Source organism: Phasianus colchicus, chromosome 4 (assembly GCF_987193195.1).
Source record: "Phasianus colchicus chromosome 4, bPhaCol1.hap1.1, whole genome shotgun sequence".
Classification (NCBI taxonomy): Eukaryota; Metazoa; Chordata; class Aves; order Galliformes; family Phasianidae; genus Phasianus; species Phasianus colchicus.
In genome coordinates, this window is record NC_143439.1 from 59,374,781 (window position 1) to 59,395,820 (window position 21,040).

Here is a 21,040-nt window from a genome sequence, read left to right on the forward strand (position 1 = left end):
AATGTTGTAGTCATTCACATTACATTCTCATTGGAGAATTACTTGGAAATTTGCTACTTTAAAGTGTCTGCACTTAAGTGTTGGTTTCTTTTTTTCTGTAATTCTTCTTGGTAAGATTTATATTTTGAATTATATTCTCTCACTTGCTTAACGTAAATTGAGAATGAGCCCAGAACAAGAGGTTTGCTTTCATTAGAGACATGGTCCTCACTAGTTGTGTTAAACTAAATATACAGAAAGTTATGTGCAAAGCACAATAATTGCATTTTTCTGACACCTCCAGGTGTCCCAACTACTAACAAAGCTTCCTTAGATGTTAAAATATATCACTTACCACTGAATCTATTGGACTAGCAAGCATGCAAAAGCATATTTATAGAGATGACAACAAACATTGGTACATAAAACCAGAAAGTTTACTACGTGGAGTTCTAACAACCAGTCAATACCTTTGAAAAGCCAAAACATAAAGGAAAGCATAAATTTACTATGTGGAAGCAGATGCTGGTAATTAATTTGCAAATCTTTTGAAAGATTTTCAAGAAAATCAAAGATAAAAACAACAAAAACCACCTCTGTGTACATAAACATATCCATAATATATCCTCACTCATTACTTCACACCTGCCTGTGATATTCTGAACTTTGCAACTGCTGCTGCCAACATTTTATTCCTATATTCAGACCATTAACAACTGAGCGTAGAGATGCTAATATGACTTCAGCTTTCACAATATGTGTGATCCCAGAAGGGCTGTTCTGTAGATCTGCTCCTGAATGTAAAGATATTCTCTGAAGGTAAACGGTCTCAAACTTTATCCTCTACATATAGGAAAATGAGAAATCTGGTGTAGCATTTGACATACAAGTATTGTCCCTGTGTTCAGACATGAAATTTATGGCAGCAAAAACCCAGTTCTTTATCTGATCCCATTGCTTCCTGAGTTATTTTTTCTTTTGCATATCCTAATGAATAATGCTGGATTAGATTGATTTGGCTGGATTTAAGTATAGCCACTGAGCCCCAGTCCTCAGTCGTCTTCTTCATTAGTGCATCAAATCTGGTGCAAATTATTCATTTGCAAATGTATTTACTTATGCAATTTCTGTATCTGTTTGTACACAAACTGAACACAGTTAAGAAGAGTTGTTGATGCCACATTTACAGATTTAGACCACAATACAAACAAATAGTTGTTGATAAGTAATTTTAAATAGATTGTATATTCTGCTAATAACATCAATACAAAATAAATCAGTGGGTAGAAGGAAAATCACAGAAAATAAGGTCAGAGTTCTGGGTTGCTGTATCTTGTAAATTCATGAGGGGGAGGAATTTAGTGGCAGGCCAAAGTCTTTAAGCCTTAATTAACGTCATGGGAATGATAAATCTGCTGTGCGCTTATTTTGTTTCATACGAATGACTACCTGAGTCACCTTTGTTATCTACACACCGCTCTGTGGGAATAACCAAAAAAGTCACAGACATGATGTTATAATCCACAATAAGCTGTCATAGGCTATCATTTTCAAAGATAGAGTGACAAAAAGGTTTGTATCCCAAAACATTCCAGTAGAATTTAGGCAACTACATTCTTAGGTTCTACTGAAAACTTCAGTTGTAAAGCTTATTTCTTCTAGATCACACTCTGTCCATTTAAGAAATAAAAGGTCAACATTTCTCATGTTAAAGTTCCATTCCAAGTTTAAATGGCTCTATTAAAATCACATTGGTATTTATTTTAAGAAATTATGGGTAGTATATGACCCTCTGCTTTAGCTGGCAGATATCCTTCTCATTCCATCATCCAGCTGAACACTTAGTTAAGAAGTTACATCTCATTACACTTGTAAATTATTTTTATTGACAACTCTTGTTTATAAAGAGACAAGGATCTATTTGTTCAGTGGATTATAACTGATATTTTCAACAATTTTGTTGCATAAATTCTAAGAACTTGTAAAAAAAAATGCAATTTCAGCCCAGGCTGCTTATGAACTTGGGCTAATCTTGAGATTTCAGATGGTATGCCAGAACTTCACAGAAGCTGGATCTACTAAGATTTAATCATCTGGAAAAACTCTATAATGTTCTAATTTACTTTTCTCTCGGGGGGGAGAAAAAAAAATCACAACCAAAACCCAAGGACTATTCCACTGATCTGTTTTGAATTTATGTCACTCCAAGATTCTGTCTAAATTTGAATCCAAACTTTGAAATGAAACAGAGAATTGCATTTGTCATTGCAGAGAGATTGAAGTGGAAAAAAGAAGCCCAACTGGATCAATGCTTAGGCTGTAAAGCTATGCATGGTAGTGCACAGCTTATGCTCTCTACTTCTCTCTTCTAGTAGCTGCTGCAGGAGGGCAGCTGAACAGGGTGTGCAGGAACAGCTGAAGTGTCTCAGTTTACTACTTTCTGAGTGCAGACTGTAGCCATTCAGAAGCTGTTTTCCATCCCACTCAGCAGATGTGCTGTGGGAGTTGCTTACTCCTCGAAAAGAGCAGAGCTGCAGTTGGGTCTGCCTAGGACTCTTCTCATCCCAAACACACCAGCACAGCTGAGACCACAGCCTCATCCATGATTCAAACTTTCTGTCAGGAGCTTCAGAGAATAAACAATTACACCTGTATTTGATGTCAGAAGTATCCCTTGTAATCTTCAACTTAGCGAATATTTGCTTGAAATACAACACAGTCCAGGAGGTCCCCGGAGGGCGCAGAAGATAAGTTCCTGACATAGCTGCCAAGAATGCATACCTTGAGAGGTGCCCCTCTAAACCTGCTGCTTACAAACAGAGAAGGACTGGTGGGAGATCTGGTCGTTTTGGATAGAGAGATCACAAAATGATAGAGTTCTTGATTCTTGATGAATTCATGAGGGGGGTCAGCAAAACCACTACCTTGCACTTTTGGAGGACAGACTTTGGACTGTTTAGGACATTAGTTTAGTGTATACATATGAGTGTATAATGGTGGATCTGCTAGAAAGCTGTAAATTATTTTGAAATATCGGAGCCACTGGTTTAGCCTGCATATGAGTGCAGGTTGGAAATTCACTCTAAGTACTGAAACTATTAATTGATCAACTTCACCAGCACATTATTATATTCTCTGTTCCTAAATACCACTCAATTTCTTGTCCTAGCATTCAATGAGAGTGGTATTAAGATGCACCAGATATTGCAAGGTCATTACTGTACATACTGCTTAAATTATCATACACTAGCATAGTACCAATTCTGTAACATTTCACCTCATACCAGCTCTATGCACCCTATGCAAGAACAGAACACTGTGTTCTTTCTATAGGGCATGACAGTCATAGACAAATACAGCAGATAAGAAAGGGTCAGATGACCAGGTACTGGGAAACAGTGAGATAATGATGGTCAGTACGATAAGCGGTCCACTCATAGCCAATTGTGAACAAGCTTTTAAGCATCAGTTTCCCTTGCTGAAGAACACAAAATGCTGAAGGAGTGATTTGAGAGATGATAAGGAGGCAGTCTCATCAGTTCTGAAGGAGGGGGCAGGGTCACATGTAGGTTCGTGCTTGAAAATATAACAAGTGAGAAACAAAAAATAGCATCAGAGGTGGATTGCAAGCTAACAGTCAATGGCTTGACAAGACTTGAGAAGGAAAGGAAAGGAAAAAAACAAGCAAATAAAAATCATTCCTTTCTGTTCAATACAGTGGAGACCAGTATCCCTCCTGCTTAGGGGCACTCAGAAGCTGAGAACTTGTATTATGGCAGTATCTGAGGAATGGGGAATTGATAAACTGAAGAGAATGGGATACACTTGGAGAGTGAAGGCCTGATAACAAGTGCTGTTCTCTTATGATAATGTTAATGCTGCTGTAAATGACAGCAGGTGCTTATTCATAACCACAACCTCCTTACACCTTCATAGCATGGGAATGAGAGAGTATACTCCTCAGTCTATTAAATCTTAAAAATTTAAAAGAATCAGTGAGATGCTGTTCAGCTATTCAATTGAAAGAAGTCCTTTTTCCTGCAGAAATACTTATTTCTGGAGCAAGACACATAACATTTCAAGTATGTGACAATCAACACAGCATACCTCAGGAGAGAAGTCTTGATATCCTACGTGATTCAATTCAAACTTCAGTTGTGATACAGAATGATAAAAGTAACTTGGTCCAACAGTACTTTATGCCTTATTACATATGCTACCTTTTCACTGCATATTGAACCCTGTGCTTAAAGCAAGTTGCGGTCTCCAATTCAAGTTCAGAAGAACCACAGTGGCTCAGTCTAGATGCTGAAACACTGGTGTGGATAACATCCGATGGAGAGGGGTTGTCGAGATGTGCCATGCAGTTTCTATGGGAGGTGATCTGCTTCAAACACCACAAAGTATTGCTCTGAAAAGTTTTTCTTAAGTATCCCTCAGACACTACGTAGTGGTGTTCACAGTAATATCTGCTTGAGGAATTCTGGCACTGCTGCTTTGCTGCTGAGATCTCCTCCTCACACCTCTCATGGCAGCATGGGACCCCTCAAATCTGCCAAACTGTGTGGCTGTACTATGAACCAGCTGGCCAACCAGACTTCTGAATCTGTTCACAGCAGGTTGTGTAAGAACTACCTACAGCCCCTCTGGCAGGTGGATGAGGTCAAGCACAAAGAAAAGCTGAAATGGCAAAATGGCTGTGGAGAGCACACCTTAATCACTGAAGGCAAAATCCTGCTAAAGCATAGCTTTATCCTTTATCTAATCTGATTCTGGAGCTGGGTAAATGGAAGATGAGCTCTTCATTGTCTTCCTCCCTTCCTAGGTGCAAGAGTGCCCTATATATACAGTTTTCACAGAGCATCTCAGAGCCAATAGTGACTATAGCTATTACATTCACCTTGCTACATGACTGACTGAAAGCCCACACCTGACAACATGACTGTAACAGCAGTGGAGTTACCAGCCATGAAGTAGGTGGAAAGCAAGGTCTCCCAAAAGTAACCTCTGTTACTTTTCACCTTGGATAGAATTAAGGATTTGAATACAGAAGACACACGTTGTCTCACAAAACAATTTTTCAACTGAGCTGAAATCTTTTTACAGGTCTAGAGTTTTACTACTGATTCCAGCTGAAGTTGTCACCACCAAGACAGAGATGAATATGTAGGCGGGTAAAGCTGTTTGCAACTCACACAGTCTCTTCACACCTAGATTGTTACAGACATCCAGTTCTGGAATGGCTAATATGCCCCAACAGAGCTTAACTGCCAGACAGAGTCAGCACAAGGCTGAAGCAGACAGAAATAAGCCACATTTTATGCACAGTTTTATAGTGCTAGAAAAGCAACAGGAAGTTCAGATCCTAAATTCAAAACTCTGTGCACAGAGGCAATCCAAACCTATTTGATCTCCACTACAAGGTTACAAACTTCTGAGTGAAGGTCAAAATGCTCTCAGATCCAGCAGGATGGTAGGTGAACAAGACAGTGCCATATTGTTTGCCTTTGAGCGAGCAGCAACACTCAATAGTCAACAGTTTCAAGTAAAAAAGCTCAAAACAGTCTTGCACTTTCGGTGATAAAATTACTGATGTGCTCATTTAAATTAAAACTGGAAAATAGCACATCTTGAATGCCAAATGACAGGAAAAAGAAGTATGCACTTCTCCAACATGTATTTCAGGCATCATAGATTCACATGAAATTTCCAGGATTTCCTAGCCTTGGTATTTCCCTTCTGAGGCATTTGGTATTTGGGAGAATAAGAAAAGAAATATCATTTGGAAATAGGGAAAGACGCTAAGAGGAAAAAGAAGCTTTACACACATGGGGAGGGAGGTGTGTGTATGTATGCACATTTGTCAAATTTTGTCCAACCCTGGAAAGTAGACACAGTTGTGAAATTCAAATTTATTGTTCCATCGAATCTTATTCACATCTCATTCTACATCTGAATCAAGCACTATGTATAACAGGTAACCCATTACAATCTACAGGTTGATCTGGCAAAAGCAGAAAACCCACATTCTCTCTCAAATACAGGTAGTTTTCTTCACTTCCTTTCACTTCTATTCAACTACATTGAGCTTCCCGATTCTAATTCTCTAAAATTATGCCAAATGTATTCCAGATTTTTTGCCTTAGCACATTATGATATGATCTTTCCAGCCTATGATAACATGCAGTCAACAAAGCTTCTCTTTCCCCTTCATTTCCGGAGCTACTGGGAAAAGCAATTTAATCTTCAGGATGTTAACATCATTATTTCTGGCTAAGAAAATAATTCATCATAAAAATGCAGATAGTGTATGGGCAAAAAAAAAAAAAAAAAAAAAGTAATTGCTATCTGCAAACACAAATTTATATGTAGCTTTTCCAAATTATTAAGGCATACTTTTCTAGGAGAGGAAGTACAAATAATTGCTGAGAAAACTGTCAGTAATGGGACAAAGTGCAACCCAAATAAACCAGGCAACTATATTTCATGCTAACACATCAAACTATCTTGCAGAGATTTCAGATTTACACCTAATTGTTGCTTTAGGCTTACTGGCTGGAGTTTTCTTATATATTTATTTTTCCATCTAGACATATTAAAAATATATATCCATATTGGTACCTAGGGCTAAATTAGAAAGAAGAAAATATTAAACCTACAAGCTAGAACATATGCAAGGTAAAGTCTTACACACTTTCTTAGCTGTGCATTGGCTGGCAGCTCAGAGAAGTAGGTGCAGAGTGGAATTGCTCAGTGGGCTGAAGCATAGGACAGAAAGAGTGTCCGTATGGAGACTGATGTATCCCAAAATCTTTTTCACCCAATTATTCCGGTCAGACACCAGATCACATACATGACCTCTCAGACTGTCAACGGTTTATGGGCTGGTTTGGCCCAATTTCATAACTAGCAGGGCTGAGGGTTTCACTAAATCCACACCTCCAGAAAGAGGAAACAGGTATCCCAGATAATTAAAAACAGCAGCAACGATCTGAAGAGAAAAAAACTGATTTACTAAATATAGTATTGGCATGCAAGATAACACACTATAAAACAATACAATTAGAATTGAAGCTAATAAATCAAATATAATGAGAGAAATAGCATCCAAAACCCGAAAAGCCTTACACTGATGCTGAGGCAATGCGTGTGACAGGGACAAGCAGCAGGGAGGAGAGCCGACAAACAGGAAAAGAGCATATCAGGTGATCTACCAAGGCCTTACATGTGTTCCCCCTGAGCAGAAATGATAACAGAACAGCGAACAGTCTTCTGGGGAATGTAGCAGTTCTCCTCTTCCAGGACAGGTACCCAGACCTGGAACATTAACTCTTTAACTCTCAGTGCACTACGTGATGTTATGATGTGAAATACTGATAATTAAAAATCATAAAACCATGACACAGACGCAGCTTTTATTTTACAGAAGCCACGAACAAAAATTTTCAAGGCAGAATTTGTGTATATCTGTGTCTCGTCTTGATTTGGAGTGAAGATACATCTGAACCTCAGGGATTCAGAAGTATCCATTTTCTAAGTTTATTAATGGTTGGAAAAGTCTATTAAAATCTGAAACACAGAATCCCTGGGAAAATCTGCTCTTTCAAAAGTTGTAAATAGCAAGAAGCCTGAACAATCACAGTATTTTCCATACAATGGCATAAGTGTTCTATTTTTTGAAGTCAGGCTAATCATAATAACACAACTATTATCTAGGAACTCTAATTACATTACGATACAATCATTAGACACCCATTAAATCTATAATTTCTCTAATCAAATGACCTGTGTTTGTTGTTGTTTTTTATTTATTTCTAAATGCCTCAAATTTTATTTTACCCTGAGAATTTTCTGTTGCTTTGCATTAGCTAACAACTCCTGTTTTCTCAAAAATGATAAACAAAGCCATTCTGATCATTTAATTACAGTCCTCTCAGTCCTCCAAGTTACCTTCTTAGAGAAATGTTACTGAGTTTTAATTGCAGGAAGAAGATTCATGAAACTTCTGAAAGCTTATATAAAATCTGTGCATAGAGTTAAGTAATCATTCTTTCTTTAGTAACTCAGCAAACCTTAATCTTCCTCTCCATTTCTGTGACTGATAGTGTTGGATATTCTGTGTAAGGTAGAAATCAAAGCAAAGAATTAGTGGATTTCATACTTCTAGACCACTTCATGTTACGTAAAGAAGATTTTTTTTTATATTCTAGGGTGTTCTTTTTTTGTTTTGACCTGAGGCAAACAAAAAGTTCTTTTTTAATCTGCATCTAATATTATACAACACTTTCAGTGAATGACAGGCTTTAACCTTAATGTTTGAAAGTTTTTGAATGCAAACTCTCTTCTCCTGTTCCACACTGCCTGTCTTCTTTTTTATTAATTCTAGTACCTAAGTAATTCTGCTTATTTCTGACTTTTTCAGCGCATGCTTGAAAATTGCTGCCTCCTACAATTTTTCCAGAAATATAATAAACCAATAAGGCACTGATCTTCATGATGAGTGATACCGTGATACCAATCTAAGCAATCTCCATTTCAAATGAAATATTAGAGGCCAGATCCAAAGACACATTTCTGTATTACAAAGACAGTTGTTCCCAGCATTGAAATCCAAACCACAAGTGGCAGATTCATAACCATCAGTAGAGTCCATTGCATGAGTTGGGCCTTTCAGAATGAGATCCAGAAGAGTCTCTATCTCCTAGAGCTAGCTAACAATAGTAGAAGCAGAATGCTAAAACCTAGAACTAGCCGACTAAGCATCAGTATCTAAGCATCTCTGTCCTTTGACTTTTTATTCAGAAGCATTTCACCCCACTTGAGTGGAGCACCTACATATTTTCTTTCAAGAAAAAAAAAAGCTGGTTGTGTTCACCAAAGTATCTCAAAACGAAGTAATGAACAAGATCCCCTTTTGCCACAGTAGAAACACAGGTAGAGCTATTTGCTAGAATATAAAAGACCATTTCAGATCTGAGCTAAGTAAATTAATTTGTCTGATTGAAAAGATTAAACTCACCAAATTTTTCTGCCTTGGAAATTGCACAAAACATCAAGACCATTCTTTTCAGTTAAAATATGACAACAGGAAAAAGAAATCTAAGACTATTATTTAATTATTCATCATAGTAAGTTAGGATGTACTTTACAAAAAGTTTCAATGACTGCATACATGGCTTTCACCTGAACACACTGAATTATTTTTATGTTCATTTTTGAAAGGGAAAAAAGATCTGATTTAAGGATAATTATATGTACAATGAAAGTATTGTAGGTAAAATATAAGTATTACAAATATTGAGTTCAACAGGCAGCCTAGAAATATCCAGTTGAATTATAGGAACACTATTCTTGTTAATTGATTACATGTATCAAGATGTACATTTTTAGGAAGGTGATAACTGAAAAAAAGTCAATCAGTTAGACAAAGTTTTTTATGAATGCAGCAGAAATCCAAATGACAGAAGTTGAATATTCCCACTAAAAAAAATTATTGAGGTTTGTTGAAGTTTTGACTGAAATTGTTTTGGAAAATTGAGGGAAAAAATAAAATAAGAGGAGAGACATTATTATAGACTTTTTTTTTTTTTTTGCATCCAGATTAGGTGAGCTAGTAATAATCCTGCTTTATTGCTTAAAGTTTTACTGTAGTAATTACACAAAAAAATATCTTTAGTAGTAGTAAGAGTCCTTAAAATCATAAAACTATGCTTCATAGATATGCAAAAATATTTAGAAATAGTGCAACAGACTGTGAAATACTATAAAATCTAGAAGTGTGCATGTTTAATGTAATAGTTATGAGTATGAGCTGATGAGGTCATCACAAGGAATTCACTGAGATTTAATACCATTGTATTCAGCAAAGAATAAGAAAAAAGTCCTCAAAGCCAGCCAGTAAGTTCAGGTAAACAATAAATTCAAAGGCTTAGTGATGCTGTAGTTTTCCAGAAGGAAATTAACCTGAGAAAAGCACATGTAATAAAGCATTAAGTAGAAGATGGGTAAAATACTGGCTAATTAGCAGCTGAGCTAATGAAACAACAAGCCCACAAAAGATGGAATAATGTGCTGAAAGTTTAATTAAGACATTAGGGTTGTAGACATAAACAATTACAAACTAAGAACCACTGAGAAAACCTTATTTATCACTCCTTGATCAATTGCCAAGCTCAGAGCTAAAGAATCCAGCAGTGCACAGCTCCCACTGATAGTGGGTGATGTGATCCATGTATGTTGGTGCAACGCCAACTCATAACCAAATTAGGCAGAAAACCCACATCAAGACAATGTTGTAATCTGTTGTGGGTGTCACGCTTGCCTTACTTGAAAAGCAAGAGTGTGCAGTGAAGGAGCTGCAAACTAAGCCCAAAGCAAGAAGATACAGCAAAAGTGGGTCTCAAAGGTGACAATGACCAGAAAGGATTAGCAGATATCATTTAAAAGCAAAAGAATAAGGTGATCCACAATCTAATTTATCAGTGCAGGAAGTACAGCAGCACAGCATGTCACTGTCAGTAAATGTGCAATAAGAAATGCAAGTTCAGGCTGAATCAAATGAAAAAGTGGTTATAGTAAAGAATATTAAGATGGTCTTAGAGGAGATTTCACAGCAGGAAACTCTTTACAATCAAATCAATCTTGCTATTAACATTCTCATAATAGGGAGGATCTCAGCAAACTGAGAAGTTCACATTATCCTGATAGGAAGAGCTGACCCCCCCAAAAAAAATGTCCTTGTTGCTTCTGAGCATTGGTACCTGTTGCAAAGTCCTGTGGGATCCACATCCCCAGCTGGCCACATTAGGGACCAATTGAGAGCACACCTTCTGACATATGCAAAACATATTTCCTTTCTATTAACAGATTCAATACAGCACCTCTGCTTGTGTCTGGAATAAAGTGAGGATGCATATGTGCGACCTAACCAGCCCTTCAGGCACATATCCAGGCCAAACACTTTAGGTATAATGAGGAAATCAAAAACCTAGGGATGAAAGTTAGGGAATAAGGCAGCAAAGGGAACCTTGTGACCAGAGTCTACTACAGGCCACCCAATCAAGTGGAGCCTACTAATGGAGCCTTCTGCCTCCAGCTACAGGAGACATCACATGCTCATATCAGTGGGAGACTTCAACCACCCAGACATCTGCTGGAAATATAGTGTGGAAAGCTTTAGACAATCTTAGCAGCTCCTGGAATGCATTGAGGATAACCTCCTGAGTCAGGTAACAGAAGGCCCCATCAGGGGGGATGCAATACTGGACCTATTACCCACCAATGCAAATGAACTGGGTCCCAGCAAGATACACCTCAGAGGCCTGGGGGAATTAACTGACATAGTCACCAAGCCACTCTCAATGACATTTGAAAAGTGGCAACTAGGTGAAGTACCCGGTAATTGCAAAAAGGCAACATCACACCCAATTTTAAGAAGGATAAAATGGATGACCCCAGGAACTACTGTCCTCCCAGTCTCACCTCTGTTCTGGGAAAGATCATGGAATTGATGGAAAGACCACAGAACAGATCCTTCTGGAAGCTATACTAAGGTACATGGAAGATAGGGAGGTGATACAGGAGACTCAGCGTATCTTTAGCAAGGGTGAACTTGCTTGACCAACAAGCCTTCAATGGCCTTCAGTGATGGTGTCACTGCATCAATGGGCAAGGGAAGAACAACTGATGTCAACTATCTATATTTCAGGAACGCCTTTGACATGGTACCCCACAACATCCTTCTCTTCAAACTAGAAAGATATGGATTTGATGGGTGGACTGTCAAACAGATGAAGAATGGGCTGCAGGACCAAATCCAGAGGATGGTGATCAATGGCTCAGTGTCTGCAGGGAGATCGGTGACAAGTGGTGTCCCAGAGGGGGTCAGTGCTGTGACTGATGCTCTTTAATATCTTCATCAATTACACTGACAGTGGGGTTGAACGTACCCTTAGCAAGTTTGCTAATGACACCAAGATGTGGGGTGCAGTCAACACACCGGAGGGACAAGATGCAAACTAGAGGGATCTAGACAGGCTGAATATCATGAGGTTCAACAAATCCAAATGCAAGATTCTGCAGCTCAAGGCAACACTTCCTATCAAATCAAGCTGAGGGATGAAAGGACTGAGATCAGCCCTGCTGAAAAAGACCTGGAGATACTGGTGAATGGGAAGCTGGACATGAGCCAGCAATGAGCCCTCACAGCCAAGAAAGCCAACCACATCCCAGGCCAGATTAAAAGAAGCATGGCCAGCATGGCAAGGGAAGTGGTCCTGCCCCTCTACTCTGTGCTGATGAGGGCTCACCTGGAGTACTGCATCCAGATGTGGAGTCCTCAGTACAATATAGAAATAGACCTGTCAGAGCACATCCAGAGAAGGGCCACAAACATGCACCAAGGGATGGAACATCTCTGTTAGGAGGACAGGCTCAGTGCTGGGGTTCTTCAGTCTAGAGAAGAAAAGGCTGCAAGGTGACCTGATAGCATCCTTTCAATATCTAAGGGTGAACTACAGAAAAGAAGGGGACAGAGTCTTTAGCGGGGTCTGTGGTAACTGATCAAGGAGAAATGGCTTCAAGCTTAAGGAGGGTAGATTTAGGTTGGATATAATGAAAAAGTCCTTTACAGTGAGGGTGGCTAGGCAGTGGAACAGGTCACCCAGAGATGTGGTTGATGTCCTGTCCCTGGGAACTTTCACGGCAAAGCTGGATATAGCTCTGGGCAACTTATGGATGTCTCTATTCATTGCAGGGGAGTTGGACTAGATGGCCTTTAAAGACCCGTTTCAACTCTAGGGATACTATAATTCCAGGTAGTGCCAAAATTTGCCCTAGTTTGTACTAATGAAACTTAAGTCAGAATTTGTCCTTTGTCTAGCAACTCTCTTCGTAATTACCACAAACTATGTATTTAATATCTGGGAGAGAGAAGAGAGCACTCTCATCCTGTGACCAGCTCTAGACACTTTACCTGTGTAGTCAGTGAAGTTTGGTTTTACTGAGAGCTGATGTCTACCCTGATCTGCCTTTGCAAAGCACCTAGAAGACTGGATCCCTTTTTTTAGTAAGAATGGCAGGAAGTTAGTGGAATGCAATGCAGAAAAAGCATTTTTCTCTTGCTCTTGATTTATTGGATCACTTTAAAAGAAACTGTGCTATATTCACATATACACAACCCTCCATATAGCAGAAAGGGGAATTTGCCTTCTTCCCTTAAATTCCTTCCCAGCAAGCCTTGTATTCTAGGTCAGGTGTCAACATCTTATTGCTATGTGACTTCCTGTTGCCACAAATCCAGGAATCTGCTGTAAAGGCAGCAGCAGAAATAGACCCTAAGCAGTAGTTCTCAGTACTTTCCAAACTTGGTTAGCGGCATTTATTTCTCTGTTTGTTCAAATCTCTTGCTAGTAGAGTACTTGGGAAATTTCTTTACTTTTTCTTAAGGCATAACTTCCCTGTTAGTCTGAATACTTTCTGCATGATTAAAGCCACTCAAATTACTTATTTACCTGGCTCTATTCACAGAGAACAATGGCTTTGGTATAAACCCACTTCCTGCTCAGAATCAGGGAAACATTTCAACTGTGTGCAACTCTCTGGATCCACTGAAGTCAACATAAGAAAGTTAATTTATTCTGTCCAAAGTTTTGCTGATGTGCAAATCTGAACCCAGCAGCAAAATGCATCATAAGAGCAACAACAATGAAAGAGCACATTCTTTGCAATGTTATTAAAAATGCTGAAAATGTACTTGTTAAATTATAGCTTTCCTGCTTTCATTTTTATTCTTGGGTGGAACAGACTATAGTCAAAGAATGCTGGTGGATCATTAATTCTGGCTGATTTCAGTGAATTACAACATGGCACAGTTGAACTCTCAAATTAGTCACTCAGATAACTGATGCAGAGACTCACAGACTCCCCACAATCCTTCCTAAAGAGATAACAACACTCATTTATTGCACTGATCACTACAGTCAGAAGCAGAGAGAAGACAAAGATACAGACCAGTTGTGTTTGTCTGTTCATACCATCTAAACTTTCATCTTTCATTGATAAAACAAAAATCTGAAATTGAACAACCACCATCCTTGGCAAGAATAGGCTGTGGGGATTTTTTCCCCTCCCCAGAATGCATCTGTAACTGCTCTCAAATATACCATTTCATTAATTTTATCAGCTACTAATTTCAAAAGCATGGCTGGTATTTAATCTTGCTATGTGCCATGCTCTATAAATTAACTACTAGCAATTTACATCTCTGTCCATCCATGCCAATGAGTTGCTAAGGCATTGCTGTGGCATTATTGCAGTTGTACTATATATTTATGAAGGTTGAGCCTGCATGCCGTACTAATTCTACACCTTAAAATATGCCTACTTTGCTACAGCAGTTAGCATAGATCAATTCTATGACATATGGTATATTACTTATCTGCATACAGATCTGTATTACATAAACTAGCAAGACAGAACAAAAAAAACTACATTTGTTAAATCTTGTGCCAGATTTTGGCTCGTACTGGAGGCAGGTTTAGCTTTTCTTCTTTCTCATGCTACTGGAAACAAGCTTTAAAATTGTGAGGTATGCAAACCTATAGTGTTTCTATACCTAAAATTTATATCATGAGACAGTGAGACTGAAAAACCTAAGGCTTTAAACACTGAGGTGAGAAGGAACTACATTTTCTACTCATCTCTAAAAATAAATAAAGAAAACACAAAAGAAGCCTTTCAAAGATTTTCACTCAGTTCTGCCACAGTCATGCTTAGCCTCAATGATCTGGGCTTTTATTTTTTTGCACGGTTCCATGCAAAGACAAGGGTCCAACTTGCCTTAAGCATGCCACCCAGCCTGCAGTCAATATCTTTCATTGACTTCAGTGGCAGAGAATGAGACCTCAAAGCACATGGGTTTGGTCATAGAGCAAATCCATTAAAGAGAGTGAAAAGTTTAGAATGCACCACCTGTGGAAACAAACTATTTGGCACTTTGGGATCAAAACAGAAGTCTAAGAGAAAGTTCTTCAAAGAACCTTTAGGCACCCTCAGAGAAATTGCTGAACTGTGTCTGTTAAATCAGAAGGCTTACAAAGAGTACATCTACTTACACTGGGGCCAACAATGTGATTATCAGCATGAACAACCTGAAGACTCATTCATCTTTATCTCTGAAAAATTCTCTACTTCTTATGCAACAAAAGGATTTATTGTGTACTGTAAATGCTTTCAGAGTAACAGAGAAAACTCAATTCTGGAAAACTGATAAAGACCTAAATATAAAGCAAATACACAAATAAGTGTTATCATAAAAACATTCTTTGATTTTCCCAAGAAATGATGGCTAATGCAAATTAAAGACTGTGGCATGTAATATTTCAATGCATCTAAAAAAATGGAGCATTTTACTATTTGCATTAAACTCACAGAGAAACAAAGGCCCCAAGAAATGACTGACATAAAGCAATAAAGGCAAAGTTTATACAGCCAAATACTGCGACACAATGCAATCTGGGGGCTTTGCACTAACTTATTCACATATTTTACAATACAGCATTTCATGATACGATCACTTCTAAAAGATCTGGTTCACACAAGAAGCACAAGGAATGCTGGTGTTTGCACAGCAATGGGAAAACACTGACCTTCTTTGCTTGTTACTTCACTAGGTAGGTGAGCATTGCCCTAGTAATTGGATCAAATGTGGTATTTTTGTTTTCCTCCATAGCTTGTTTGTGCTGGTCACTAACATTTCAGATCTGTTTTTGAAGTTAGTGCAGTGAGTGCATAAGCAACAGATGGGCTCACAGGTCCTGGTGTAATTCCCTCTCAAAATTATTGGGCATTGACTGTCTTCAGAAAGCCCACCCTTCCAGGAATGCTAACAATAATAAATACAAGATGAAACAGCAATGTTGTCTACAGTCTACTGAGTAATAATTGATGGAAAATTTGAGGTAAAAATCAAATTTTAGAGACCTTATGCCTACCAGTACAGTAATCCAGGTGAACAAAGAGAAATCACTGTAAGAGAAATAATGTTTTAGTCCTCCAGAAAATTATTTTCTGGTCCAGGGAGGTCACAAAGCCTATCCAGTCACCATGCAGGAGTTGTATGAGCTTAAGGTATGCTTAGAACAAGGCAAGTCTTCAAGTCAACAGTGTAACTGTTTTGGACTCTACTCAATGTGTAAGAAACCAGATTATTTTTAGATTCTTCTAAGTTGGCAAAAACAAGATATATTTTCACAAATTGTAAACACATCTGTCAACTACTATGACAGATAAACTGAATAATTAAATTGATTGACAGCCCTCAAATTTTTAACAAACAAATTCTGAATATTTTTAGAGTCTGAAGTAGAGATGAAACAGTTTTTCCTTTAACTTCATTCTTAGAATTGGCTAAACCATTAAAAAAAACTAATTTCCTGAGTCAAACATTCAGCATGACAAATGTTTGCCCAAACACTTTAAATTTAGCAGAGTTATACACTGCTAAAAACATAGCCTTGCAGCATAAATGCATTTATTTTGATTAATATGTTTACACTGCAGGATATAAACAACCTAAGATATGAATTGAATTTGGGATTATCTACAGACTGGTAAACAGCACTGATTTTTTATTTTTATTTTTTGTATTTATTATAAAATATCAAACTTCTTATAAAATATGGTATTTTCCTTCAATAAATTTATATCTATTACTTGAATAGATACACCTGTATAATTTAGGGACTATCTTCTGCATGTAAGGGTCCCCATCTCATGCCCTGCAGGTAACACTCACCTGTACACATTTGTGACTAAAGAAGGAAAGAGACATAACTGTAGTATTTCTCCTCAGAGTAGTGAGTAGTGCTGGCTACATCCCCTCAAACATATTAAGAGTTTCTAGCTCTTTTTAAAAAGAATGTCTATTGATGATTTACACTGAAGCTGTGTAAGAGAAGAGCTGCTCAAAGAAAAGGAGGGGATATGTTAAAAAAAAAAAAAAAAGAGCAGATGCTAGCAGTGGATAACCATTCTTTTCCTGATATATTACTTTTCTTCCATTAATCCACATTAAGGATAGTTTTCTTAATATATATTAAGAATTAAATATGTTGTACTGATTTTGAGAAGTACATATCTGTAGACAAATGTAAATTCTTCATATTCCTTGAAGAGATATTGGTTAATTATTTTGCTATTTTATAATTCTGTACGGATTTTTTTTTACTCATACATTAGTAGGCTTTGAACTTGCAAAAATTTCTTGCAGTAGGAAAGAAGTTAAGCCCTTGTAACTGCATGATGGCAGCATTCTGTCCTCCTAAGGTTAAAGCAAGACAGCACACGATTTCTTTTTCCTCACTCTCTTTCAACACATGAGCCAGGAGCAGACAATCAGTTGAAACAGTGATGATTACAAATGACAACTTGTAGCATGTGTTATCACAGTCACTGTATACAGTAATTCAGCCAACAAAGCATTTTGCTAACGACCATGTGGATTCAGGGAAAACCGTTTGTTTTCTGGATGAAATCAACTACAGACACATTATTACAGTATGCTTCTCCCAGGATCTGTATTGAATAAGCAGACTAAACACAGCGTTAGTTTAAAAGGTCTTTGCAGATACTAGGTGAAAGCTGACCCCTTCAAAGTCAGTGACTAGCAGTGTGTAGATGTTAGCAAGGCTAATGTTATAATTATCCACACAGCTATTGGACTGTCAAATCTTTTAGGTTCTATTTAGCCTGTTCACAACTGAGAGAAATCTTCTCTCTCAATAGCTTCTTCAGTTATTTTAGTCAAATAAATTACATCACAGGCTCCCAGTCAGGCAGGGATGTGACAGGCTCTTGAAGGTGTCAGATGTGAACCTTGCTGAGCTTGAAGTTTTCCTGAGGTAACTGAAAATTTTAAATTCATCTCTTGAAGGACACAGTTTCCCTGAGTGACACTTCAGACATATTAAATGTGGACGATTAAGGAGCAGCTGCACTCGATGGGCTTGTAGGAAATAAGTGATTTGATGGAATTACCCAGTGTGCATCTGGACAAAAGCTTTAGACATGTTTGGACAAAGGCATGACTCAACAACTTAAACTAAAATTTAAGGGATTGCAACTGGGTAACATCAACATTTCCCAAGATAAAATTAAAGTATGAGAAAACGAGAAACCATGGAAAAACTTTGTATGAGTATGTAAGTGGCATCTTTCCTCCCGGAGAGGCCAAGGGAACAGTAAGGACCCCCGTTAGTCTTCAACAGCTATGGCAGTGTAGTACCAATTAGCTGTTCTATCTACTGTGACTCTGTAATGACAGCTTCCACAAAATTATCACCCAGCCAAAATAGCCTCAGTTCACAGGTTAAGTGTGCCAGTGTCATTAAGCTAAATGTAAGGAATAAACATGATCAATCTCCATAAATAACAAAGGCTGGAAGGGGAAGGAGCAGCCACTCCTGAGAAAGCAGAAAATGGAACACAGCAAAAACCCAGCAAGTGGAATTATTTATGTCACTGGGAAAGCTGAGGGCATGGCTCAGGAGGACAGGTATGTATTGACAGCTCAAAGACTTCTAACAATGTTTTTACTAATTAGGGAAGCACTTTAAAAGCTTTTGGTTAGATTCTTTAGATTCAGTGATGTAAATCCTTTTGGAGCATTTTGATTCTCTGCTTTTCATTACTGTCAAGTTCTGCTGTTATTTGAATTGACCAGATGCCTTTTTTCAATATACTGGTTACCTCCCAACCCTACAGCAATGCTGATACTAAGAAGCACCAAAATCTTCAAAAACAGTATTTCTAGTTGCTGTTTTAGATAAGTGTTTTCTTAAATTTACCAAATTGTGTGACATCAGTTCAAATAGAGAGTTCACAAAAGATGGAGTCGCAGCTGTTCCCTTGTGTCTCAGCTTGTGAAATCACTCTCACTTCTCCATTATTCCAGTGTTTAAAGAATTTTTATCTGCATACTTAGGACACAGCCTCAGTGAGATATCAGTTCACATGAACAGAATGACAAGAAGCGACATATCCAAGTTTCTCCTTCAGATAGCCATACCAGATGCAAATATTTTTATATGAAAAATACTGCAATTAGATTTTACTAGTATCATAAATGCAAAGCAGAAAATTCACACCTTTCATTCTCATCCCCTCAGCTTGCAGATTCAGGAGTATGTCTGCACTGCCGGGTCAATCTGAACAACTATAATGTGCATTGAGCCTCTTCCACCGTTGATCTCTGTTGCCCCTGACTGTAGAGATTGTGAAACTATGAGAAAAAATCCTGACTCCTCAAAAGTCCGTATATTCTTCCTGCCCATTCCCTTCTCTGAAAGTCTACCCAATATCATTAGTCTGGGAAAACAATATGCAATATACACTTTTTTCCATCAAATGCAAAAAAGCCTTTCTTATATTTAAACTTCCCATTGTCATCTAGGTCAGTGTATAGTGATGATTATTCAAAAATTTCCTCTCATTTCAGTAACTTGAAATTAATTTAACTCACTGTGCTGCACACAAAGCTGCCTCAGAGTAGCACACCCAGTGACAGACATTTTCAAACAACCTTCAGTGTATGATTCATTTCCCTACGGCTGTTTTACATGAGTATTAACATACTCAGAACTTCCCTGCCAAGAAAGATTGGCCTCTTGACTTACTTGTTTGGTGAGGGTATCTTCTCTTAGGCATTTGTCTCATTACACCCAATTAGCAGTTAACATTTTATAATCAGAATTCACTGCCTAATTGTGCCTGGCCAAGTGTTGCTTTCTCCCCTACATAAATATTACTGACCTCTTCTGACATTGCAGATTTGGTCCTCAGATCAAGATTATATGTACAGACTTGCAGTTAAATGTTTAACGAGCTTCACCAGGCAAATACTAGAGACAAGTGTACAATCTTTCCCCTTGGTGTCTATAGTATTTGTGGCCCAAATCAAGCCAAATATTTAAATGGCTGCAATGGTCCTACTGATAGTAGAAAGACCAACACAAAAAAATTCCAGAAAGGACACAAATGAGTCTGTACTTCCCATATAGTGTATATAGTATATATATATGTAACCAAACCTGCAGTCTGCCAGTCTTCCAGAGCAAGAGAGCAATCTCAGCCCACTGAGATGCCATTTGAATTAGTGGTTTTACACTTAGCCTGTTCTTTTCTAACATCTCATGAGACAGAGTTACATTGCTTATGGACACCTTCCAGCTGAGAAACAGGCAGCTCAGAGCATTGCTCCATATGTGCACTCACAGAGCTGGGAGCAGACTTTCCAGGTCAGCTGTTTTCCCCTGAGCAGGTGGATACAAGTAAGAGCACAAAGATACCATCACAGAGCATCTACTACATGTTGCTGATTAACATTGACCAGAACTTGCCAGAAATGATTAGCATTGTCGAATGAGTCATTTTGCCTCAATGTACTCTAAGATACCATGCTTATCTAAAGGTACCTAAGCCAGGACTAAATGAGTGAATTGTAGAACAAAGGTTCTGTGCTAGCACAGTATGATACCTTCTTCTCAACAGAGCTAATTAAACTGTACAGAATGCCATGGTAATACAGCTGTATTGTTTCTGGCAGCAGCCCAGCATGGGCCTTTCCACCACGCCTTGGCTCTTTGCTTCAGCAACGTCAGCTCAACATCAACAGGCACTTCCCAAGCACATCAGGAACTAGTCAGATTACAGAAGTAAATTTTCTCAGCAACTAAGAAATATTTTGTAATAACATTTAAAATAAATAAAAATAACTTTTTCCTTTACGTTACCATGTAATGATCCCTTTAACTCCCAGAATCACAGGCTGAAGACAAGACAAAACAGTGGGCTAAAAAAAGGTCAGCTGAAAGTGATTTTTGACCAGAGATTCTTTAACATCTTCTATGGCAGGAAAAGAGAATTCTTTCTAATGTATAACTTCTGAACCATGAGATAGCCACCCGACATCAGTGGTTGCATTTCAGTGAAACTACTTCCTTTTCTATCAGTTAAATTTGCTTTACATGGCCATTCAAGTCTACGTTTAAACAGTACAATACCT

General features: G+C 38.1%; 1 long non-coding RNA gene across 2 annotated transcripts in view; it reads right to left on the minus strand.

Moving 5' to 3' along the window:
• Positions 1-6,551: 6,551 nt before the first annotated feature.
• Positions 6,552-21,040, minus strand: part of LOC149918285 (uncharacterized) — a 28,688-nt gene continuing 14,199 nt past the window's right edge. The window contains exon 3 of one of the 2 annotated variants that reach the window (XR_016466518.1): positions 6,552-6,970. This is a non-coding gene — a long non-coding RNA (uncharacterized LOC149918285). Of the gene's footprint in view, positions 6,971-20,080; positions 20,674-21,040 lie in introns of those variants that run through there. The other variant, XR_016466519.1, reaches the window with a different exon arrangement.